Below are 25,384 nucleotides of genomic sequence, written 5' to 3'. Positions count from 1 at the left end.
CCATGCCCTTTCTGAAATGGTTTTTAGCAGCTGGCATGGTGCATCTGTGGGAGGAAAGAATGAGAAAAATTGGAGTGACTTTAGTAGGACTCATTCTCATTCTGTGGCTTGCAAACTAGACTCAGTGACCCACAGCAACACTGCCCTGAATTTCAAAGGAGTGAGTCCCTCCTTGAGCTGCTCCCTTTTCTTCTAGTAAGCTAGCAAAAGCCTTGGAGCTGGAGTTGTGTTCTTCAGGAATCTCCACCACTGGTCTCATGCCCCGTAGCCAATCCTTCTACTGACACACAGTTTCAACAGGAAAACTCTACAAGTCTATTTTGCACAAAAATAAATCTATGTAAGTGCGAGGACACATTAACAGGCAGATGGAATCACACTAGTAGTGGGAACAGATCCTCCAAAAAGAGTGAACTGGTTGATTTAGCAGGCAGGTGGCCTCACCACGCATTTACACACGTACACATCACAGAAATGCCTCAAGAACATACCTGAGAGAAACACTTATGAAGCAGCCATATCCAGAAGAAAAAATTGACCTGGTCTTTATGGCGATTCCTGATGAGGAGATTACACAGTTGCAACTAAAATGAACTGGCTGTTCATTAGTACCAATTACATCACTTAGCTATTGGTCTTGATCTATTCAGAATGGTCATTGGCACAATGTGCTTACTTCTGAACACTTTTGAATGTGGATGAAAAGTTCACAACAAGCATGTTCTTGGATCATAACAGCTAGCATGGGAAATTTTGTTAACATGCTCCAAATTTACAAAAAGAGGAAAAAGAGCAAAGATGAGGAGAGAGGAGTGAAAAATGGGAAAATACTGGATTTTTCAACTTACAGAGTGTATAAGAAGTGGTCATTTTCTGTATTTCTTTTCTACCACTGTACATTTGGGTGTATGTATTTCATACAATAATTCAAGCTGGAATGGACCGGAGGAAGTCCTGCATCCAACCTCCTGCTGAAAGCAGCGTTGGCTAAGAGATCAGACCACACTGATACAGGTTCTAGGGTTCTGTTTAACCATCTAAATCAGTTCCTCGATCAATCAGGTATATTTCATGAATTGAAACCACTATGTAAGTTGTAGTGTCAAGCATTCATAAAGGTACTTCTTGTACCACTTCTTTGTGAGAGTATTCAGTCATTTATTATAATCTGGAAATAAGTTTATTCCAGTCATTTAACTCAGTTTTGCCCTGTTCACGTTCATCCAAGTGCTCCAGATGTAATCTGTCATATTCCTTTTGCAACACTACTTGGAGTTACTTTCATCTTCAAACTATATATGACATCCATACCCACATCTCTAATGATGTGAAACTGAGGCATCTTGAAATCCAGTGCCTATAAGGGTGAAAGTTCAAAGACAGCAGCAAGCTATTCCTGTGCAATTGTGAATAGGAAAAAATAACAGAAGTGCATCCTCCTGAAAACAACAGTTAATGAACTGCTAAATATCACCTTTACCATTTTTTTTTTTTTCTCCACAAAACAGATTTGCATAGAACCAGCTCTGTTCCCAGCATCAGCACTCATCACTGAAAGATGCAAAGAAAAAGAAGCAGTACCGGAACTTTCAGGCACCTCAGCAGTATTGCTGTCCCAAGCATTCATCATCTTAAGACAAGAACATGACCGTAACGTGAGTTTCTAACAACTGTATTTCCAGAACTATTTTGGAACTTAATTCTTCAAGAAATGTATTTTGTTTACAAAAATAAAAGCTGTGGGATGTATGCCTTAGTGTCCTAACATAACATTTTTGGTCTGCAAGTTCCAGGTCAGGAATTTAATTCTCCCAGTTGATATTGAATTATTACAAACAGAATGAAAAAGATGAAGAGAAGGAGGGAGAAAGAGAGGGTGAGAGTCTAGCAGTCATCTGTTAGGCCTCCTTTGATGACAGTCTTATTTTGAGATGCAAGTTAAAAACCACAAAGTACATATAAAACAAAATACACTTTAAAAACATAATCCAGAATGGATTTAATTTAGATATGCAAATGAATATAAATACGTATGTATTATACACATACTATTTTGGCTAAAATAATCTAAATAGAAGTGACCATTTGCAGTATTTAGAAATGAACCCAAACTACACCACATGCTTTTGTTGAGATCCTACAGCCAATAGGAAGCTTCCAAATGATGCAAAGTTTTGCAAAAAGAAATTATTTGCTGTGCGCTTCTGACAGATCTCTAACACCTACGCTGTCAGACCTCAGAGTTCAACTTCATTGCTTTTTCAGATGTCCTCTTAACACGGAATCTTATCTTATTCACACGTGGGTTTCATGTCCTGATAGCGTGGCAGCAGAGGAAGAACACTGTGCATACTACTCTCGCGATACACAGGTCAGCTCTGTGATTGGCTGAACCCTTGAGATCTGCCCTTTCCTATTTAAAATCAGCTCCTGCTCACTTCAGCGGCGTCTCTGCAAATGGCTACATCACTTCATATTTTCAAATTGTTTCAACTGAAATTTTTATAAAGCAGATGAGTTCCTCGGACAGAGCCATGCGAATAACAAATCTCTTACAAGGACGGACAATAAATCATGACTCTGGTGACTCACTGCCTGTATAGAGGATGGAAAATGAAAGGGTAAGTCCTTGAATAAGAACTGACTGAGATCTGAGTGAGACCAGTTACTGAGATAATTAGCCGATGGATGCGAGATGAAAGCCGAGGTCTTTTCATTTATACATTAATTAACCAGAAGATCAAAGACCTTGGCTAGGCCTATAACCACGACTGCAACGTTGGCTTGCTATGCAATAATGAACTCATTACTACCTGCTTTCATAAATTACCTGTGGTAGACTATTTTATTTTTAATACTGTACATAAAGCATAAAAACAACTACAATGTTATTTTTGAATATTTTAATTGCTAAGCATGCACTTTTGTGTAATGAGAGCATTCATCCCTTCACCTGATCACTGTTACCAGCTCAGTTCTCCTTTCTGTCAGGAAATTTCCTAACAGGTGACAAGTCTCTATTTCATGGAATCAAGGGGAAAGGAGTGACCAGAACACCAATACGGACTTGAAGTGGGATGCAACGGTAAAATAAAAAAAAATTTTTAAAATCTGGTTATCTGTCGCAGAGGAAGGAAAACAGATCAGTGTGCTACAATTTCACAGGACCAAGAAAAGTAAATATTCTGATACTTCATGCTGTCATTTTATGCCACTATACTTCTGCCGTCATATCAGGGAAAAGTATGCATGGACCCACGATCGCAGAGCGGATTTTAGCTTGCATGATTGTATGTGGTTGATCTTAGGGAAAATTTCTCTTCTCTACAGTCTTTCTGAAAGAGCGTAGGTGGGTCGTACTACAGTCATGTTTCAGGTCCAGACCTATAAAACACTGTCATTTCTGAGACTCTACAAATGTCTACAGTCTATATTTGAGAAAAGCTTATAAATACGCATCCAATAGAAAGTTTCAGATAAAATCCCAGTGAGTTGAGAAGGAAGTTGTGAAACAACAGTAAGACACGATGTGAAGAAAAGCTTTGTTGCAAATGGGTGAGTTGTGATGTGGGCATGTTAGTATATGCCCTCTTTTAAAGGGCATAGAAAAGAAAGGTATTTTATCTGTAGGCAAAGTTTCTGATGCAAAGAAGATACAATCACATTTATTTATGATCTGCTCAAAAGACCTCACACTGCTGGTGAGAAGTGTAAGTAGAAGAGATCGAGCCATCTGTTGCTACAGCAACATAAAGCAATTACTCATTGCTCTGGGACACAGGGTAAACCTGACATCGATTTTTGTTCTCTCCTCAATTCTTTACTTAATAATTTACCTTCAAGAGGGGGACATACTGATTCACAGCTCAGATGGAAATAAGGGTTGGTGAGGTCCCCACATTGAACCATTTATAAGTAAACTCTTTACACTTGGACATAACCCACAAGCTAACATTTTTCCCAGTGCTTCATTATTTTGAACTGGTCTACAAACTTTAGTCAACCCCCACATTTCTCACCAAGCATTCACCAAAGCTTTTGTTTCCAGCACAACTATTCATAATGCCTTATTCATCCTGTGACCTCAGTAACATGTTATGGTTGTTTTTCTCCATAACTGGATGACTTGAAAGCCCACAAAGATCCCTCAAGATGGCTGTAGGAACACTTCCACTGAAAGTACTTGAGCATGTCAGAGCTTGTCATTGCAGAGGTGCAGCTGGATGGATGTTTATGGCTTGTCCCTATTTCACAAACACTATAGTAAACAAAATGTCAAGCCAAACACAAAGACTAGCAAGTACAATCCAGGGGTGTTATTAAAAAATACATTCCCAAAGCCCTTTGAATCACTCTTCCAGGTTCCCTTGAGAAAGACACAGAGAGAAACTCATCACTCTTTCACTAATATTCAGGACTTGTACAGTACAGTTTTGTTGGCTCTTCTTATGCCCTAGAGAGAAAAAGGGATGTGGCCGAAAGACCTTCAGCTAGAAGCATTTCCCCAGGAAACACTCACAGCCTCCGAGAAAGGTGCATCATCCACAGCAGTCTCAGCGGGTGCCGAGGGGTAGTGTCACTGCCAGCACCAACTCCTCCTCTGCCCTTGAAAACCTTTCCTTGGGAATTCAGCAGTGGACGAAACCTTGCATTATTTTGGGGAATTAAACTGTGTGTTTGCTATGGTGTTCAGGGTGGAGAAAAGGGAGGAAACAAAGTGAAGGGGAAGGGAACAGGGGGGGAGGGAAGACTCCTCTAATACCCAGTATCCAGATCTGAATGCAGAGGGCATGTGCCAACAACTTCAAGACCGGCAGACAGCAATACCCCAGTGACCAATACTGCTCTGATCAGAACTGTGCTGGGAGCAGTGCCCATCTAAGCCATGCAACTGGCGGCTGTCTGGAAGCTTTGTTCTTGTTTTGTCACTTTGGCTCTGATAAAGTGAGTCACAGCAGTCCCTGGGTAACCTTTGGGAGGCAGTTTGCTCCTTGCTCCAAGGGCCCTGCCTCACCTCATCTGAGCTCTAGCTTTCATAGCTGAGATAGAAGTAAGACATCAGATCAACCTGCCACTCCCTTTGCCACTGCAAAGCTACCTTCACTGTATGAAGTGAGCAGTAACTTTTGGCCCATTAACTATCGCTGGGCTATTGCTGAAACTCAGAAGTCCAAAACAAGTGCAGAAGGCCTAGCCTGGTGGCTACCCCTCCCCTGCCCCAGTTAGCTAGTGCAGGGAGGAGGCAGGTTCTCTGTATCCCTCCCAAAACTTAATGCTATCTTTGCTTTTAGCTGACCACACCTGAGATCAATAACAAGAAAGCTATTCCTTTCTTAGGTCGCAAAAGAAACTGTCACAGCAGCTTGCTGTCATTTTGCGTGCTAGCCTAGCTGGATCCGCCTGCAGTTAAGATGTGTAAGGAAAGCAGAGAATCACAGAATCATAGGGATTTGGAAGGGACCACTGGAGACCACCCAGTCCAACTCCCAACTAAAGCAGGTTCCCTACAGTAGGTCACAGAGGAAAGTGTCCAGACGGGTTTTGAATATCTCCAGGGAAGGAGACACCACAGCCTTCCAGGGCAGCCTGTTCCAGTGCTCTGCCAGCCTCACAGTAAAAAAGTTTCTCACATTCAGATGGAACTTTCTGTGTTCTAGTTTGTGCCTATTACCCTAGGCTTGTCACCAGGCAGCACAGTTTCAAACAGTTAGCCTCTCTTGACAAGATAAAAAGAATTCTTTGCTGAATTAATTCTCCTGCACTCATAATTTATTAGCAATTTGCATTTCTGCATCATGAGTAAGCATTTCCCACAGCCCCACTGTCTCAGCCTCATCAGAATTCTGTTTCCAAATCAATTTTCACACTCCAGAGTATTGTTGGGTCACCTCCCAGAAATCATTCCCAGTGTGGGTTGAGCCAAGCAGCTCTGAATGGGAGAGAATGAAGCAATTTAGCCACAAGTACTCTGAAGTCTTTCCTCTTAGCTAGTGGATCAAATGAGTGCTTAAATCCTTCCAATAATTTTCCTTCATTTATAAAGGCATGCTATTTGCAAGGTAGCTGGAGAGAAGCTAACGAGAAGTCCATTCCAACAGCTTAGTTCTAATAGAAAGACAAACTTTTAGAGGTAGAAGAATACCAAACTTGTCTTTTCAATCCATACTAACAGGCTGATCTTGAACCACTGAAATTTCTGTCATTAATCCCTTAAGAATCCTTGGTACAAAGATGCAGTGGCTCTACTGGTATAGTAAGAGCTATGGGAATGTATTTATTTTTCTTTTTTTCCCAAAGAATGGATTTGTAATTAAAATTATAGCACACAGGCATTTAAATAGTAGTATCTGAAAACATAGCATGAATTGATACATCTCTAAAGCTTCACAGGATATTAAGAACAGGTTAGCTTTCAAGATCTGTGCAACTGTCTGCCATTCCTGCACACAGACAATCTGTGAAGGAGCTGCTTATAAAACTCAATGGCTTTTCAAGGAAGAAAATAAACAGAAAAAAAGCCCTATAACTAAATTATGTTTCCACAGTGTTGTATAAATTACAAAAATGAGAGAAGATAGGATTTGGTTATGTATCTTACAGTTGTTACAGTCATTTAGTCTCATGTTTTTCTTTCCCCTTCTGAATTTTAGTGTTGTTACAGAATGCCAAACCAGCACTGTAAAGGTGCAGTCTAAATCCCAGGCATACCTATTGAACATTGCCACTGACTCACTGTCTGCCTTGGGCAAGTGCCTGTTTTGCTTCATGAAGAGGTGAACAGAGGAATGACAATTCTCAGCCTCATGAAGTACTTTAAGAACTTCCAACAAAAAAGCCTAACTCCACAGCTACAATCTCTTACCTGCTTCCCTCCCAGCTTGGTCGTGCTAGCAAAGCAAAGCACATGAGTCCTTTAGGAAAGAGACTCTCCCTGCCCACCATCTATTTAAATAAAATGTTTGAACCCACACCCATCTCCTCCTGACACTGGGTTAATCATTGAGCCACTTAGCAGGTGCATCTCCTTAACACCCCCAATAATACACTTTTGCAGGTGGCTGGAGGTAGGCTGAAGTCTGATAGCAGTTAAATACACGCATGGAGAGGGAGAAAGGGATGGAGGAAAAACTTCAGAGGAAATTATATTCTTTATTATTTCATGAGTTTTCTTAACATGAACTTGATGAAGAAGGAAGAGGCTGAGGGGCTATGGAGAGCAGTAGGTGGGCTGTGGCTGGCTCTGTGGCCGCACCATGTTCTGGTGCCCTTGAGGCTTGTCAGGTGCCAGGGTCAGTCAGCTTCCTTGCAGATCGACACTTTACTGCTCAGAGCAGTGTGACTCCATACATCTAAATTGTGAGAGTGTGTCATGCGATGCCGTTAACTTTTTATAGTTTTTATAGCTTTTTAGAGAGATAGCAGTATCTTTACAACTTCCTTCGCTGGCTGTTTTCCTGGCACTAGATGGAAACAGGAGCTGCCAGAGGTCTGTCAGCTGCTCTGGGAAGCACAGGGCCAAGGCTATGGGCAGCATAAGGTCAGTGCTTCATCTCAGCAGATGGTGGAGCAGCCAGTGCCCACAGCACTGCTAAGACCAAGGCAGCAAGTACTTTGGAGATCACAGGAAGGCAGACAATGTAAAATCAGATGGGTTTCCTGTGTGACTCAGCCTTTGTTTTTAATTTAGTATGTCATCCACTTGTTTACAGCGATCTAGACCTAGTCTGGAGAAACCAATAAGTGATTTCCAAAGAGCTAACGCATTCCATCACAGGTCACAATCCCATGCTTGATTCATACATCGTGACCTCTAACAGTCGTGCAGGTGTGTGGAAACACACCTCATTTCTCAGTTAGCTTGTCTCAGGCAGTGCTGTAAAGGTGAACACATACAGCAGTAAGAAAGGATTGGGAGGTATTGATGCAACGTGATCAAACTTGGTTGCAATATTGCAGTTTCGCAATGAAGAATAAGGTTTTGAAGAAATTCCAGCCTCCAAATTTCCTGTAAGGCAGTCATGCACAGCTGCAGGTCGGACAGCAAAAGCAGAGCTAAAGGCAGTCACTAGCACAGTGCACCCAGGGAGACAGCAGTGCGAGAGAGACCGGCAACCCGCCGAGGTATTAATTGATGGAGGTTGAACGAAAATAACCTCAGGACAAGGGGAAGAGCACCACCTGGTGGAGAAAGAGCCCAAACTGAAAGCAGTGGTTCTGATTTTTACAATCACTTAATTGCAAAGGATGAGGGAATACTATTGTCTCCAACTCCACTTTGCACTCCCAAGTTATTCTTTACAGAGTCGTATCTGTCTCACTGGGCATACACTGTCCGTGCAACCCATCACATAATGATCATGCTGATAAAAATGAGTCTGGGAAGCTCAGAACACAAGGACAGTTTAGATTTAAATCCCCAGTCAGAATCGGGTACATATGTTGCATGCCTCAAAAATAAATAGTTTTACTTTAATTTTAAGAAGTCCAAATTACCTGGACTCAACCTGTTGCTGGTCTGTACCAGCCAGTACACCATGCACTGCTTCTTCTCAGAAATGCATCCCTGAGACTGTCTTCATAAGGCTTTTAGCAGTCCAACCTTCCCTAATCAGAGAATTCCTGTCATTTGTTAAAGCAATGAATTTCTAGAAAAGGGGAAGACAGAAGTGTCTTTATAAGGAACAAGACCAAGAGATCCATGCCTGACCATATCCATGGAACCTGTGGTGTTCTTAGAACAGCTATTTTCACCTCAAATTTATTTAAAGTTAGCTGATAGCTTCAAAATAAGAGAGATACACACGCATTTTTCACATGCACATTTCTTAGGAAACAAGGCTGTTAAGAAACATCAAATGCGCATTAATCCATATGATCGCTTCTCCGTGAATGGATCTCAGTCCAGCATTTGCAGAGTGCTTTTGCAACAACGTAACAGCAGAAATGGGGCAAGCATCTGAGCCTGTGTGTTATGCAGTTAATTCTTAATTCCAATGAATTAAGCACAGCATTCAGTAGAATTAACCTTATGAATTACAGATCAGGTCCAGGGTCAATTCCAATAACTCTGTAATTTGGAATTGAGAAATTTTGTAATTTAAGAAAACAGTACTGGATCAACAGGGATCATTTAATGTTTCTGTAGTAGGCAAGTTCCAGGGGACACCTGGAAAGAAATTCTAAAATCTGCGGCTGTGGGAATTACACTGGAAGTAGTCTGTGCTGAGCCTTTTTTTTCCCCTCTCTAAAATGGGGTTACAGGTTCTTCTCCTCCATCTGATCTGAACAGTACCTCACTGTCTTGCACTAAGGGAGCATATAAGAAATCAAGCACAGAATCATGTAAGTTAGAGGGAAATTATTTAAGTTTGTGTAAAGTCATTTCTTCCATGCAATTTTATTTTTGCTCGCCTTGCTAATGAAATAAGATACAAGATTCAAGAGAGTCCAGGAAATAGCTATGGATCCTGTAGCCCTTGCAAACCAATTGGAAAGGGAGGATTAATGCTCTTCTGGGAATAATCAGATGTCAATTCAAAAATGTATGGGCAAATACAGAGCTTATGATGTTTGTCTGTGATGAGATGACTGCTGCTGCTATCCACTGTTGAATGTGATAATAAATGTTAAGGATATCCAACACTGGACATACAGTAGCACATCTTTGTGCAAATACAGTCACCAAAATTGCATTGACAGCTGAAATAAATAGGTGTTTGGCTGAGCTATCTCACTGCCTTGCCTTTACTGTTTACCACGCTGGGAACCACTTACACAATAGCACAATTGCACAAGGAAACAAATGTGTACACACAGTTCAGACAACAGATACCTGCATTCTTTCAAAGTCTGCCTTGCAGTGCATTGTAGAGATGTTTCTTTTGCATTTCTCTATTCCTTCACTACTGAATCAAAATCTCTGCTTTTTTTTTTTTTTTTTTGGAACATGCACATCACTTCTTTAGATGGAATAGTCACATAACTTCAGTGCTATCTAGGACAGTCTTTTGCCCCCAGAGGTGTTTGAGAGACATGTAGGTGTAATACTGACTGACATGGTTTAGTGGTACAGAAGTGATAGGTTGATTGCTGGACTAGATGATCTTAGTTTTCTTTTCCAACCTTAATGATTCTATGATTGCTTGCTTTAACAAACACATGCCCATCTCAGTATTGTCACATTGCTTTGAGCTTCACACACTTGGAACCAAGAAGTTCCTTCCAGTCTGCTTTGATCAAGATTGCCATTTCCAGTAATATGTATTCAGTGTAGTCAGTGTCTTTTCAAAAATATTGCAATTTTTTTTTTTTTTTTTTTTTTTTTTTTTTTTTTTAACAAAAGGGAAATTCCTGGTGAAAAAATGCTGCCCTGGCAGATTCCTCACCAGCACTGCATGCAAGCGCTTATCAGAAAATGCAATGCCTAGTATCTAAAAAAAAGATCACCTAACCTCTGCCTAGGATCTTGGATCTTGCTTCTTAAAGAGGAGCCATAAAGAGGAGGTTAGCCCGTAAGTCACATTCCTCACTGACAGCACCTGCCTGCTTGGGAAAGCAGCGTACACCTGTCCACGTAGCCTCCACTTCGTCCATCAAACAGCAACAGCAAATTCCACAAAGAAATTTCCAGCATGAGTCACGAACTCAGGCCTGGACCATCTACTAAGGGAAGCACAGACTCTCAGGGGCTGTTTTATCAATCCAGCCTGCTCTTTGTTTCAGCCTGCTCCCCAGGCCTGCCTACACACCAACCTAACGTGGACCAATTGTTTCCCGTGACAAGACGACATGCATGTAAAAGTAGTTCAATATAAAAGCCGTGCCTGATATATGTTAGGGAAATAGATCACCCCATACCACTTGCCTAGAGATCAGGGTTCCAACAAGAGGACTGGAGCTTGCTCAGCTGATGAAAGATTCTCTGATACACATGGCACAAGAGAGGAAGCAACCTTTACTCAGCATTAGAAAGACTGAGAGGTACATTTAATGGATGCATCCTGCTCCCTCACACACTGCTGAGAGTTCCAAACGTTCCTATGTCCTTCAGTACCTCCTGCATTTTGGTTTGTATTTATGAAATTTGACTTTAAACAACTTTTTCCTCCCCATTCTGCTATCACACAGAAAGGTTTCATAAGTTAAAGATCAACTATGTCCTGGTTTAAAACTACAAAGACTGTGAGATTTGTATGTAACCATCTTATGGTCTAGAAACTACTTCCTAGCAAGCATGCTTTATTGAAAATTTTCTACTTGAGCTAAGTTTAAGGTTTCTCAGTGACTGTAATTCCTTCCTCAGTCATGCTTTCAGTCTTGTTTGTGGGTTTTGTTGTTTTTTGGTTGTTTTCCTACTGAGCTAACAAGAGGGATGGTTGCAAAATGATCATGTATCCTATATATTGTTACTGATGCTATTTGTAGGTAATTGATACAGATGCATAACAAATTTCAGAACTCAATGCAAATATATATAAATCCTGAGTGGAAACTCAGTGGAAATGTGAAAGACATACAGCAGTGCCTGGAGCTCTAGAATACTTCAGAGGACCTTGAGTGAGCATGAAGCAGCTCTGCCATTGAAGAGCCTCCTCCATCTTTCATTCTTGTTTTGTAAATGAATCTAAATAGAATATGTTTAACCCATGCAAGCAAACATGGTTTATGCTGAGGTTTCTCAGCATTCATCTTTAAGTATCATCACAGATGGGTTGCTACTGTATCCCTTCTGGAATAATATTGCAATGAGAGATGAAACACTTAGAGGCTACTTATCTTCCTGTAATTAGCCATGCATCTATCTTAAAAGTTTCGTTTTTTCTTGAAATCACACTCTAAAATTTACTTCATCAGATGCCTTGGTGAGGAAGGACTGCTATCAGCTTAAGTGCTGAAGACTTCTTCCAGGCAAACCAGGGACTGTTCCTCTTTGAAAACTGAAATGACTACTAATAATCCACGCAGTGCTTGAGTGCTCCTGAAGAGAATATTCACAGTTTTATACATGAAAAAGAAATAGCATGAAGAATTATATGAAATACTGATTAAACAATGAAACAAGAAGATAGAATGGTCCTTGTGGCTATCAAGCTTCCATTACTGGTCACAGGAAAAGTACTGTCTGATAATAAGTGCATCCTCATCCCAAAAGCTGTGTCTAATCTACAGGACCACTAATGATGTTCTTTGGCTCATTCAAGAGCATGCCTAAGCTGAAGTTTTGAAAATATCACCACAATCTTCAAAAGCAAAGGTCAACATAGACACCGCATTTTCTATGCACGCGCACACACAGGAGATCATTTCCCCTTCTCTCCCTGCATCTGCCCTCCCCCGGCACCTCACCTGCAGCTCTTCCATCACAGAAATGTATAGAAACACACTGCAAACAAACATTCTCAAAGTGTGACAGCTGATTACTATCTGAATCAGCTTTGGTACAGCCTGAGCATGTTAAGACCCGAAAATATTTCAGCATCATAAATGGAACTGGATATGAAGGACATGCCTTCTAAAATTCTTTGCTAAAAGTTGGTTTGAGAGAGACCTGTAAGTCAACAGAATGGTAAAATATTCAGAGTAGTCACAGGAGGTGAATACCATGTTGTGATCCTAGCTGGGGCCCATACATACTGAAAAAAATAGCAATGATTACAGAAACTAAGTTGAGATTCACTAGCTCACAGTTCAGCTTCCTGGCTGACTTAAGACTGTCATTTGCCTATCCAGAAAAGTGGAAGTGAATCACTTAAGTGTGTGAAATCAATGTGTATATGCTAAAACACTTTAAATTTCTAATTCAGTGCTCTCATGTATCCCTAAATCACTACAGCTTAATCCTGAAAAGTCAGTAAAAAAGTGTTTAATCTCCCTTCTAGAAAGAACCACGTGTCTTACTCTACCTTTCAGTTCATCTGCCACCATACTTTTTGCAGCAGTGTGGTCACATAGTTGCATTCTGATCCTTTCAGATCAGTTAAACAAGACCAGATCAAACCTGGTGACTAATTGGACTTGAGAAGGCCAAACATGTGATGGCCATTGGCAAACACAGACCCAGCGCCAGGACAGACCTGCAATTCCCAGGGTTTCCAGACAGGTCTTGCTATCTCTCCTATCACTTTTTTCTCTGCCTCCTTATGTTTGCACATGTATGGTTCCACAGACCTTGATTGCTTTCTTATCCTCCCTCTCTATTCTTTGACCAGAAACAGTTCTCAGGCTCCGTTTTTAAGAACAATGTCCTCATTAGTGAGCAGCACCTCGCAGTTTGAGCTAATTTGATTTTCTGAATTATTTAGTCCTAAAATGGTGTGACTATCAACCTTCACTTCTTATCCTCATCTCCTTTGGAATTCTGTGTGACGGTAAGCATTTGCTATATTCCATAGAGTACCTAGCCAAGTCTCAACAAAATAATCCCTTAAATTCATTGAAGTTTGAGTACTTTCTTGGAGAAGAAACAATAGAAAAATACATTGACCAATTTTAAAGCAACTTAAAGTAGTTTTATAAGAAAAGAATTGTAGAGTATGTTTCTGGTTTGATGCTGCAGGGTAAAAAAGAAAGAGTAAACCTGCAGAACTTCCAGTTTAGAACACTTTCAAAAAGGTAATCTAATACTTTTCTTGAAGAACAGAAATACGTTACTGAAAAAGAGAGAAAGGTTATTCTCATAAATAATGGATTTGCTTAACATCAAAATTCATTTCCCAGCCACTAAGCTAAAGCAAAGGCTGGCTTCACAGCTGCCTTTGCAAAATCCTAAGCAGCACCACAGTGTTAATCTTTCAAGGATGTTTCTCTGGTTGCAGTGGCCAGAAAGCCAGTTTCCCACCTACCCGTTGTAAAGTGGAGCATGTAAACTCAGCAAGTTAACATTTCCTCTGATCCACTCCCTGTCAAGCACACAAAGCACTGCAGCATGCCCAATCCTGCAGCTCTTTCTCCAGCACTCACTAACATAACATTTACAGTTTTCCCACTCCATTTCCCTAAGTTCAAATGTAAATGTAGACTTGTAATGATGAAAGGGCACCCGATGTCCCCTCCCCAAAGTCTCTTCACTGACCATCCAGATAAGGCACGTGGCATTTTGGGAAACATGAAGGGTTAAAGATCGTTCTTAGTACACAACAATGTACCATTTATTCACTAATCCTTCAAACTTAATTCCTGAAATGTCAAAAGCATTTCACAAGCTAACAACATTGGCAGCATTAAGCTTTCTGTTCTGCCCAAAGTGCCTGTGAAACAACAGACAGAAGTTTTCATTTCTTTCTGGAAGCCACCAAGGTAAGTGTTAGTTTCATCTGGCTGTGGCACTGATTGCTTACAAGGTCATTTGAAGGAGAAATTCAACATGCTGAAGCACTAAGAGAAAGATCAGGTGGTCCTTGCAAATACTGATGGAAACATACTGTGCTTCCATACAGAAGGACGTACTGCTATGCCTGTTTTCATGATTGAACTGAAACGAAAGTTCAGATGTGCATATTTCTCCAAAGAAATACGCGGCAGGACAGGAAGTCAAGCAGAGGTCCTTGTTGCTAGCTGCTTCCTTTAGTCTCTGGGCTCTACTTCCAGCCAACCTTTGCTGTTGCCTATGGGACCTCAGTACCCCACTGATATTCCAGACGATGGTTTGAAAGCATTATTGAAGCAGTGCTCTCTTCTAAGAAACCTGTGTGTAAAATTAATGGTATAACAATTTAGAGAAAAGAAACTCCTCCCATGGAAGGAGGCCTACCTCTCTGACCACCACCTAGGAAACCTCATTTGAGCAGAAGCAGCATTACCCAGTTCCTATCCACATTCTCCAAAACATTTCAGTCAAGATTACTGATTCTTTCTGTGTACCAGTGAAGATGATAAACTTACAGAAACCCAACTTGTTATTTGGTTAGTCCTATCCATTTACATGTCTCCATGGCAGCATGGCATCTTGGAGGATTCAATCATCCTCACAACCAAATTTTCCAACTAAAGTTGTCATAAGTACATCTTTTTTATGATTCTTGTGCCTCAGGTCACCAACAACTCTTCACAGTTATATTCGTATCCAGAAAATTTACCCTCCTCTTACCCAGGAAAGAGTTCATTTAGCTGGAACGGTGTACAGCTATTTTGTTGAGAGATGCCCACCTTTGCAAAAATATAAGTATGCTGCCTTTGCAGGTAGTGACAAAGGCACGCACAGGTGTGTAGCAAGAGGTTACTTTAATGTGCCTTTGAGTTTCAAGGATTAAGAAACAGGCTCAAACGCTTTTTGAAGTTTCATCTTTCATTGAATCCCTTAATCCCTCCAAGCTTGGCACCATTTCTCACTCATTTGTTTATGTTTTAATCTAAAGTTTCTCACTTGAGAACCACATTGACCTTTTGATTAAACCTGAGGCTGTGAGTGATAGTGCAGCTGGGAGTTTTGTTCCAGCACTTCATGCTTCTCATGACTTGCAAAGAGAGCAGGGAGCTTGCACACCAGCACTGCACAAAGCTGATCACATCCATGGCAGATGATTTTAGCTTTGCTGGTTGTGTCACTGGACCTGAATGCTCATGAGCAAAACAGTCATAGAAAACAAAGGATCTGACACTGAAGGATCAATACCTGAGCAATGCTGTTCATCCTTGTGGGTTAATGTGGCAAACCCTACTTTGGATTGCAGTGCTTGGAGGTAACAGCAGCAGGTTAGAGTCTGACCCACAAGAGCTGTCTTAGAGGCTGTATTCCTTCGTTGGCTTCATTGAGGAGTAGTGTGTGAAAGCACAGGGATGAAAAGACTCAACTTTGCTGCTGCTACTTTAATAGGATATTACCTTCAAGATGCATCTTAGAAATCAGAATGACAAACAGTGACCTCTAAAAAGAAGCATTGTCTACAGCAGGACTTTCAGTGGAATTTGTTTTGCAGGAGGTTGTCACAAGGCTAAAGGGGCAGCTGGGTTTCAGCCGCTGCAGCAGCATAATGAACCACTGCAATTATGCAAAGACAGCAGTAAGTGTTTTTTAACCTTATGGCTCATATGATCAACTGATTGCCTGTGGAAAAAAATCCCCTCACAACACTCAGAATTGTGTGGGTGCTTTCTGCAGGGTTTCCCCTTCACAACATATATTTACTGCCTTTTCCCCTGCTTTCTTCTGCCATGGTAGATTCAGGGTAAGAGATGTGACCTGTACAAAATTCTTATGCCATGTTTTGCTTCCTTGTACTTGCCTGTAAAAATTACCCATAATTTAATCATACAGCACCTTCCATTCAGAAATTTCACAAAGTGACTACCATAAAATCGTACATGATGCCCAAAAAGAGAAAAGCTCAGGTATCACTAGAAAGATATCCAAAATCCTCATTTCTGATCACTGTATCTTCCAGCCAACAAAATGCCAGGCTCCTAGCACAACACTTAGCCTCAGTAGGAATTAAGGAGTCACCCTTCCTCATCCACCATGCTAGAGGCATCCAAATATGCCAGCATCTCTAGAACACAGCCATGCAAGAAGACTTCAGCCAAGCCTGCTGCAGGGCAAACAGCCTTTCAGTCCTGTGGTGCTAGTACTACAGCACTCATTCAGGACACAGGTTGCAGAATCTGACATTCTCCCTCTGCCCATGGACCCCACATCTCTCATTGCTTATGAGTCAGCTATGCTTTATCCCACTGTTCATTTATTCAGTCTAACTGAGGGGATTTCAAACTGCATGCACTAACTCATTAAGCTGCAATAATACCCTGAGTTGAAGAATAAGGATTGCTTTACAGGCTTCTACTTAGGGCAATGATCTTCAATAAAAGAGACACCTCAAGCTAACAAAGCCACAGATTCTACAAGGTGTGAAGACAGGTATAACTTTCCATATTTACCTAAAGCACAGTTCTCATGAATGAAGGTCTTTTAGGCTCTTGTGAATAAGAAAGGAAAGTTGACCCCACCTTAAAAATGATTAAATATATTGTTCAAAGACACAGAGATTTGTTAAGAAAAGGAATCTACTGTGTATGTGCACATCTTCAAAACAATCTTTTCTTCCTACAGCTTTCAGTTAGAGGCGAAAAAAATTCAGGGGGGATCAAGTGGGGAATATGTATATAACAGCTTCTAGATCAGAATAAATTTTAGATCCTGAGACATGAGCACCTTCAGTGCAGACCTCTACGTGAACATTGACCACTTAGACTTCTCAGAGAAGCTAACATTTTTTTCTCTCCTTGCAGAGGTTTTATGGTCCCTGTTAACAAGTGAAAGGTATTTTAAAAGGGTGATAATTTTTATAGCACTTATTTGATTGCTACTATTGTTTTCCAACCATTTCTGATCTATGCCATTGTTCCCTAACTTCTCTAGGTTAAATCTGTAGAGGGAATTCCCATCATATTTTAAAGGTCAAAGACACCGTTGGTTTTTCTTCCCTTAAAAAGAAAACAACTGAAAGCTGTATGCAAGCGTTGTGATTCTTAATTCTGTGGATAAGAGAAAACAGCTCTCATTCTATCTGGCATTGTTTAGAAAGAATACATCCACATGATGTTGTTAAATGGAGCAGCTGCCCATTCATGTTATCTAAAAGTGGGAGGTGGTTAAGCAGTTACAATAAGAACAAGAGCTGAAAAGTAGAAACATTTCATCATCCTGGTAAGCTGGATTACAACCTAAGAGACCAACACCTGTGGAAAGCCCATGTTGCTGCTTCCTTTCTGTCAAGCAATAGAGGCCAACAGGCAGAAGAGAAAGCAGTAAGTTCTCCCATAGCATGGTAAATCCCAGCACTTGTACTACAACGTATACAAACCCTCTTCTTCAGCAAAATGAATCCAGCAAAGACAACTTTGCTGTGGAGAAGTAAAAGCATTCTCTTGGACTAGATAAAGAACCAGGGCCTCCTCCCATGTACAGCTATGAACATAAACACCTATTTCTGGATCCAAACTCAAAAAGCCAGGTGCTGCCCAGTCTCTCCCACCAAAGTTTGGTTTTTCCTCAATGCTTCTTTTGCCTCCAGTTTTGATTCTAATATTGAATACATTCAGTTATGACTTCACAAAAAGAAGTCTCACAAAAGTAGAGTATACAAATATTTAACAGACAGTGATCATCCCAACTAATGCCAAGGAGGCTGTCGGTACTACCACGGTCCTGCAACACTACCATATTTGGCAGAGAAAATCTCTAGAACATGAGGGAATTTCCAGATACACATCCCAGAAGTTTCTACATATTCCAGGGAAAGTCTGAGAAGCCTTATTCAAGCATGCTGTTAATTGTATCATAGCTAATAGACTCCTCCGTCTCTTGTCAGTAATACTGGTTCTAGGATTAAACAAGAACATAGACAATCTGTATCTCTTCAGGAGACTGCAAAAACTGCTGCAGCTCAGTGTATGCTATTGTAATGCTGGAACACAACCAAAAACACAGCAATAAAAGCATAGAGGCAAAGTCCTAGGCTGCAGCAGCTACAGGCAGAGAAACAAACGAAAAAACATCCACTCACCCTTAGAAAGCCTCAGGAAGGCAAAGATCTCCAGCAAAACACCCACACCTCCACTGCCAACCCTTAAATGAGGTCTGGTGGATCCTGGTTCCACCCCTTCCAATCACTCAGGTACATTGCATACACCTGAGCTCCCCTGGGTTGGCCCTGCCTTCCCACCAGGTGCTCAATCACTGCTTCAAGCCTTGACTGAGCATTTCTGCTACAGCTTTAAAACCCAGAAAAATCTGGCTCCTGCTTCTAGTTGGTACTGAGAATTGTGGTGCTATTAGCAATGAGGAGGTCTGTGCAAAGTTGGATCATAGCTTGGTTGCAGTGCTGCAAAGGGTAGGCCCACCGAATCACTGTCAGAATCACTGCAGGAAAATGTTGAGGCTTGAAGTATGTTCAGAAATGCAGAAATTCCTCTTGCTGGAAGAAGTCTGGGATAGTCCCCTGTTCTTGCTGTGAACTGCTTTCTCCCGTGATGGCCATGGAACAAATTCACTGTCATTTTAAGGGTCTGAATAGTACTGTGCTAGCCCAGATACCTAAGAAATTCTGTATGCAATCACATCACAGCAGTATCTCAGGCTAGTTAAATGCCTAGACTTCCTGAGCAATGTTGCTTACCCTCACTGCAGGTGTCAGCGTGGGATCTCTGATGACAGCAACAGTGGTGTCACACACTTGAAGAAGCAGTGATGCAATATTTACTGAATGTATTTGCTGAATGTCACTAAACCTCCAGATGTTTCTTCCTTTTATAGTCCTTCAGAAGTATATAAGGATTTGTGGAGTGATCTCTGTGAAAAAAAAAAATAATGGTTAAATTCACATAGTCCATAATTTTGTTAACTAGAATGTAGTTTTCCAATAAATATGTTTCTGGATAGACGTCCCAGAAATTTCTGCATATTCCTGGGAAAGTGGAGTGATTCTTGTCTGGAGGATCTACACATCCAGTCATAAAGATGTGATGCATTTGTTGTGTGATGCCAGTTGGTTCTGAATAGAGAAAACAGAGTTAATAATCAGTTTTTCTGCTGCTGTAGCTGGAAGAAGAAAGAGATTTGCATGTACTTTAAGTATTATTCCTTGAAAAGAGCCCTCCACGCTGTTCCAAGAAATCTCATCCATTGTGTACATTACCTATAAATGTATAGTTAATACTTATCTTTAATTTTAGAGACTGCTTGTGTGGGTATTTTTGCTAATGTATTCTCTGTTATGCTGTCATATAACCTTAATGCTGCCTCTTTTCTTAAAAGGCTGCTAGAGGCCCTTCCTCTTACCTTGCCCATTTAGTTAGTGTTCTGTAGGAAAAGACACTCAGATTAGTTTTGTATCAGGATGGAAGAGGACATGAGGACATTATGGTCTCAGACATCCTGAGATCTCGCTTTCCCCTGATACCTGGTGCTTCACTGCTCCTTGATGCTTCCGTTGACATTTTGACTGGTGCTCCAAAGGGAAAATCAGCAAAGGGAAATCTCCCTTCTCTACAGGCAGTGCGGAGCTCACTGGGATGGGCTATGCCTGGGAGATGTGTCCCCCAAGATGCACACCATTAGGCCATGTAACACAGGAGTGTATTCATGGCAACCTCTGTTACGGCAGGGCATCTAGCTGGCATTGTTTGGTGTTCGTTAATTCAGAGTGGAGGAAATGGAGTTATTTGAGTTTCTACTGCTGTAGCTGAAAGAAAAAAAGCCTAGATTAGTATTTATGGTAAGTTTTATTAACCTGGCTTCACCAGCACACTCTCCAAGCCATATAATACAAGTCAAAGTCTCTTTGCAGTCACTCAGATGATTACAAGAGATAAAAAGCAATAATGGGTCATAAACTGAGGGAATATGAGACAAACACCACTTAATAGACTGTGAACGAAGTTCATTGTAGCCAGTGGAAATCTGAGCTGCATTTGAATCAGAACCGCCTTGCTGTGGAAATCCCTAGTGTCCATTTGCACTTGTCAGCAACGTTTCTCTGATCAGCCTGCAAAGCTGAGTGAGTGGCACTTTTATTAAAAATTGTGAAAGATGATGTCACGGGCTAATCCAGTAATAACTTCTTCCTGCTACTCTCAGGAGCCCAGTCAATCTTCTTTAAACCTGCAAAGTCTTTGTTCATGTTCTGAGCACCGAGGCTCAGGCAGTTCAGTGCACATGGCACAGGCTGGTGCTATCCTGGGAATTCAGAAGTGCAGAACAATGTTCCTGTGTAGCAGAAGGTGATGAGCCTCAGGTGCATCATGCCCCTGGGCAGTCCCATTACAGTACGAGCCATGAGACCATGCATGGCCCTGCTGCACTGGGGAGATGGAGATGCTCCTACAATCCGCACCACACTGCAGTGCCTGGTTTCAGTCTCTGCTCTGCAGGGTCACACTATGCAGCAATGTGAGATGCATACAGGAGTGGAAGCTCTCTGACACCGCAGTAATCAGGCAAGCAAACACGTCAGCTTGGAGCAAGAGCTTAAAAGAAAAGCAGAAAACTAAGTCAAAGGGATCCTACAAGCAGATGGCTCTGCGTTTGCCTCATTTAGTATCTCCAGCTCCTCCCTGAATGACAATTGCGGCTGTGGAATTTCTGAAGATAGGAAAACCTTAGTCCAAAGCTTGCCTTAGGCATATAAAGGTCAAGGTATCCTCAGCGTTAGAAGCAGCACCTCTCTGGAGAACTGAGGTGTCATACATGTGTAAGTCTTTAACTTGTGCTATTTACTCAGGCATCCTCCAGAGACTACTAATTAATGTGGAGCTCTGGGGCACAAAAATATTTTGATCTAGGCTGACCAAAGCTCCTCCTCGTTTATATTAAGAACTGTTTTTTAATATTAGATGTGCTCATTTCATTTTCCAATTCATTCTCTCTACTGCCAGTGTCTCTGATCTGCTGCTTCTAATGATGCCAAGCATCATCCTCATGAAAATTCACATAATTTGGTAGTCAGTAACAACAATAAAGGCAGCTGCATCTAGGCTACAACCCTGCAGGTCTGGGGGATCTCAGGCCCTGTGAGATATAAAACAGTTTTGAAAAATTTCTTCTCAGAAGGAATGGTTATGCAGTGCTATAGGCAGCCCAGGAAGGCAGTAGAATCACCATCCCTGGAGGTGTTCATGGGCCATGGAGTTGTGGCACAGAGGGACATGGTCAGCAGGCATGGTGAATATGGGGTTGTGGTTGCAGTAGATGATCTTAGTGCTCTTTTCCAACCTTAATGATTCTACATGCAGAGTAGAGATGTCACTTGACATCAGGTGAGCACTGTAGTTTCTCCCATGCTGCCAGTGTTTTGCTCCATGATTTTCACCAGTCATTTTCCTGGTCTTTGTCAGAAGTGGTGAGAATGCCACTTTCCTGGGATTTGAGGTCTCTGAATATAATTCAGTAACCATTTGTACGTACTAAGACTTTGAAGGAAAGACTGAAAATGCCACCTCAGTTCAAGTGCTTAAACACACTGGGTTTGCCTAAGGTGGTCCAAGAGTCAGGCTTACATAAATCAACACTTTTCAGAGGAGGAGAAGAAAACAATACAGGATAAAGGTAAACTTTCTGCACTTGAGAATGTTTCTCCCCTGTTCCCTCAGCTGTGCTATACTATATATTATCACTGTCATCAAAAGGGGTGTGTGTAAGAACTTGAAAAACCAAACGAACCTGTCTGCAAGGTGTTCCGTATATCACAGTCCCACAGGTGGCTTTATTTCCAAGCACCAGGCTGTGCTGCTGCTGCCTCCTGCTCCCCCTGGCTCCCAAGACTGCTTCTGGATTTAGCTGCTGCATCGGGAGTAAGCACCCGCCTGCAAGTAAGCTCCATTTCTTTCTTGAAGTCGCTGTTTTCAAAAGAGCTGTCAGCTGCCAAGGTGCTTTAGTTGTGATGATTTATCAGGCACTCAGCTGATGTACTGCCTGCCACTTTTGTTGTGCATCACCTCCTTTCTTAATGATAAACAATTGATTGGTTTAATGAATTAATAGAGGAGACATGCGTAAACCTCAACAAATGCTTTTTAATAAATTAACTATCTAGGCCTGTCTCATTAAATCAGAAGAGAACGTTTGCAGTTTGACAGCTAATTAATTGCTTCTTCCAATCAGTCACCAGCTGGGATAAAGCCAACATTGTAAAGTTCCCCTTTTGTTTAAACACATGAATGCCTCTTCCCCTTTCTGTTTCCCAAAAGTGGATTTAAGTGGATACCCATATGTGTATCTAAGCAGCACCAGCTAACAGTGAAATGTCATTCGACGTGACCCAAACCAACATCCTGTTTGCATAACGTATTTGAAAAGAGATTACCTTTGTTAGTGATGTTAAGAATTAACATTATTTTCTGGAGCGTACATAGATCTGTATAGGAGCAACTGCATATAAGCTGCATGTGGGTAAAACAGGATTTTTCCTTCCTAAACGGCTTTTGCTACCTGTCACAGCACACAGCCAAGCTGTTGGATGTCAGGCTGGCAGCTCTGCCCCACACCCAGGAGCCCAGGCCCAGTGCTCAGTGGGAGCTCAAGCTGCCCTTCCTCTCACGGAACTGATTTCCCAGCTTGGATAAATAATTTTCCTCGCAGGGAACTACAAAATCAAGCATGTGCCTCATTCAGATCTTTTCTAAAACCAATGGCTTTGGATCTGTTTCAGACCGTACTTTGCTCTCTCTAGTTCATCCATCATCCTGGGTATCATTCTACCTTGTGCAAATCTACTTTCCATCTTGGAAAAATCATCATGAAAATTCACAAGCCAGGCACTGAATCTACTAATCTGTCATTAATGTTTGCATCGCGATGATGAAAACAATAGCAACTTCATCTTCTCTCTGGGTTAAGTCTTACCCAGATGGAGAAATAATTATAGTCTTCAAAGGTAATCTATTCTTTTCTGTAAGCCATTACTATTTTCAACTTTTTTTTTCTACTAGAAGCACTAGCCTAAAAAAAATGCAACCAACAAATGGTTTTTACTGTAAAGAGGATGTGTCAATCTTATCGTCCTCTCATCTTTTTCATTTGTGTTTCTAGCAAGCTTGTGAAACTGTCAGAAATTATTTTCTGCTGATAAGCAAAAGAAATATACAGTAAAATTCTATCTTTGATGAATTTTAGGGGAAAATTGTTTTGAGAAGGACGGGGATTTCATTCCAGATATTCTTGTCTCTATGTGAAATCTTATTTATGGGCAGACCGGTGTCAAGAGTGGGGGAGATGCTTTTCCAGGTTAGCTTAGCAATCATTCTTAAGGCACATTTCTCCAATTACCTGCAGAGATATTTTATTCACTTTTCCAAAATTGAGTTGGCTCTGGGGGTTTTCTTTCTGCTTGTTGGGTTGGTACCAGGATGTGTGTATTCACAGCCAGGTGATCACTGTGCCATTTGGAGATGACTGTCACGGGAAAATAGAGTGTGCTGCCTGCCAAGGGAATGGTTGGGAACGTTATTGTCACTGCACGTGTCCTGGATACCTCTTTCTTTCCTGTATTTCCAATTTAGCACAGCTAAACTGGAATCACCTACTGCACAGATGGAGGTACTTTTCTAGCACTGTCCTGTCATTACTGAAGTGAGTTATCAGTGATTCGTAGTTCTCCCTGCCTTCTTCCCTGTTCCATGAGCTCCTATCCAGCTCTTCTGCGTGTGCCTGTCCTGCCACCCCTTGGTGATTAATGAGTGGTGAAATTCTGCTGAAGTTTATTAAAAAAAAAAAAAAAAAAAAAAAATCCCACTGATTTCAAGAGCCTCAGAAGTGTTTTTTTCTGTTGTGGCAAACAGTAATTTCCATTTGCACAGATAGTAACATGAAGTCTCAAATTTCTCAAATTTAAAAGTCTCAAACCATTTTTCAGAGACAGTTGTGCCAACATGCTTGCACCATTGTACAGAGTTGAGAAAGGTTTGGAAGACTTGAAAGAAATAATGAAGTGGATTTTAAAAGCACAGTGCCTTAAGTCCTACTTTCCTCTTTGGGAAAGACAGGAATTGTTCCGTGGACTAACTGATGTGAAGACAAAAATGGGCCTGATTTGAACTCTTACCTTTCAGAGTTCAGAAACAACTGCTCATTCTACCCGACACTGTGAATTTCAGAATTCTATGTATAGTAAGCCAACATCATCTCATTCCAATAATACAAAAGCAATTGCAGAAAAATCTGAGTAAGCATTTTGTGCTCATTTTTGTTTGGATTATATTGCGCAGCAACTCAGATAGGAAAAAAAGCCACTGTTTTGACATTCTAAATGGTTTGTAAATAGATATGACATTAGGGACCACTCTATCAGAGGAATAAAAGAGTCCTACAGGGAGCATCACTAGTTCTGAAAGGCAGAAGCAGCTTAGGTCTGAAGAAAAGGAGTAAATTGTCTTGAGTAGTTGAGCAGTTGTCTTGAGCCTCGGTGCTCAAAACATGAACATTTTAAAATCCACTTCATTATTTCCTGCAAGCCTTCCAAACCATGACCTTTCCTACCGCTTGTAGGAAGCTGTGGGGGTTTGGGCATTGTGAGTCTTGGCCGTAAAGAACAGCAAATGGCATGTGTGTGTACTTATGTGTATGTGACATAGGCAGAAAAGAGTGGGATGGACCACAATTCTCTTCTCCGTGCCAACTTTCATTTCTACCATAGATCATGTTTTCACCAACCTCCATTATTTCATTGAAATATCACCAAGATATGCAAGAATCCCCTTCCCTGAAGCACAAAACATCTGAAATTGTTCCCTAATTTTCCACATAAATTCTTAGTTTTCCTCAGGCTTTGTTAATCTCCTCATGCTTTAGCCTGGCTGACATTTATGGCAGTGTGTTATAGACACAGTGAACATCTTTATGGCCAGAATGATATTTTCTCATACATGGGGACTTTTTTACCACAGTCTCATATAGTCA

General features: G+C 41.2%; 2 protein-coding genes across 6 annotated transcripts in view; one reads left to right on the top strand and one right to left on the bottom strand.

Moving 5' to 3' along the window:
- The window catches only part of EHF (ETS homologous factor), a 90,907-nt gene that overhangs the window by 42,311 nt on the left and 23,212 nt on the right, over nucleotides 1–25,384 (bottom strand). Inside the window, exon 2 of one of the 3 annotated variants that reach the window (XM_042814874.1) lies at nucleotides 19,110–19,282. The gene's annotated coding sequence lies outside the window, so the exon portion shown is untranslated. Of the gene's footprint in view, nucleotides 1–6,862; nucleotides 6,933–18,497; nucleotides 18,567–19,109; nucleotides 19,283–25,384 lie in introns of those variants that run through there. The other 2 variants (XM_042814873.1, XM_042814872.1) reach the window with 2 other exon arrangements.
- The window catches only part of ELF5 (E74 like ETS transcription factor 5), a 35,216-nt gene continuing 11,360 nt past the window's right edge, over nucleotides 1,529–25,384 (top strand). Inside the window, exons 1-4 of one of the 3 annotated variants that reach the window (XM_042814879.1) lie at nucleotides 1,529–1,655; nucleotides 2,266–2,621; nucleotides 2,992–3,085; nucleotides 22,180–22,299. The gene's annotated coding sequence lies outside the window, so the exon portion shown is untranslated. Of the gene's footprint in view, nucleotides 1,656–2,265; nucleotides 2,622–2,991; nucleotides 3,086–20,428; nucleotides 20,490–21,112; nucleotides 21,183–22,179; nucleotides 22,300–25,384 lie in introns of those variants that run through there. The other 2 variants (XM_042814877.1, XM_042814876.1) reach the window with 2 other exon arrangements.

The sequence above is a fragment of the Centrocercus urophasianus genome, unplaced genomic scaffold, assembly GCF_019232065.1.
Source record: "Centrocercus urophasianus isolate 14NV4802_14NV808 unplaced genomic scaffold, USGS_Curo_1.0 seq_14, whole genome shotgun sequence".
In the NCBI taxonomy this organism is placed as follows: Eukaryota; Metazoa; Chordata; class Aves; order Galliformes; family Phasianidae; genus Centrocercus; species Centrocercus urophasianus.
This window is presented reverse-complemented; position numbering and strand designations above follow the sequence as displayed.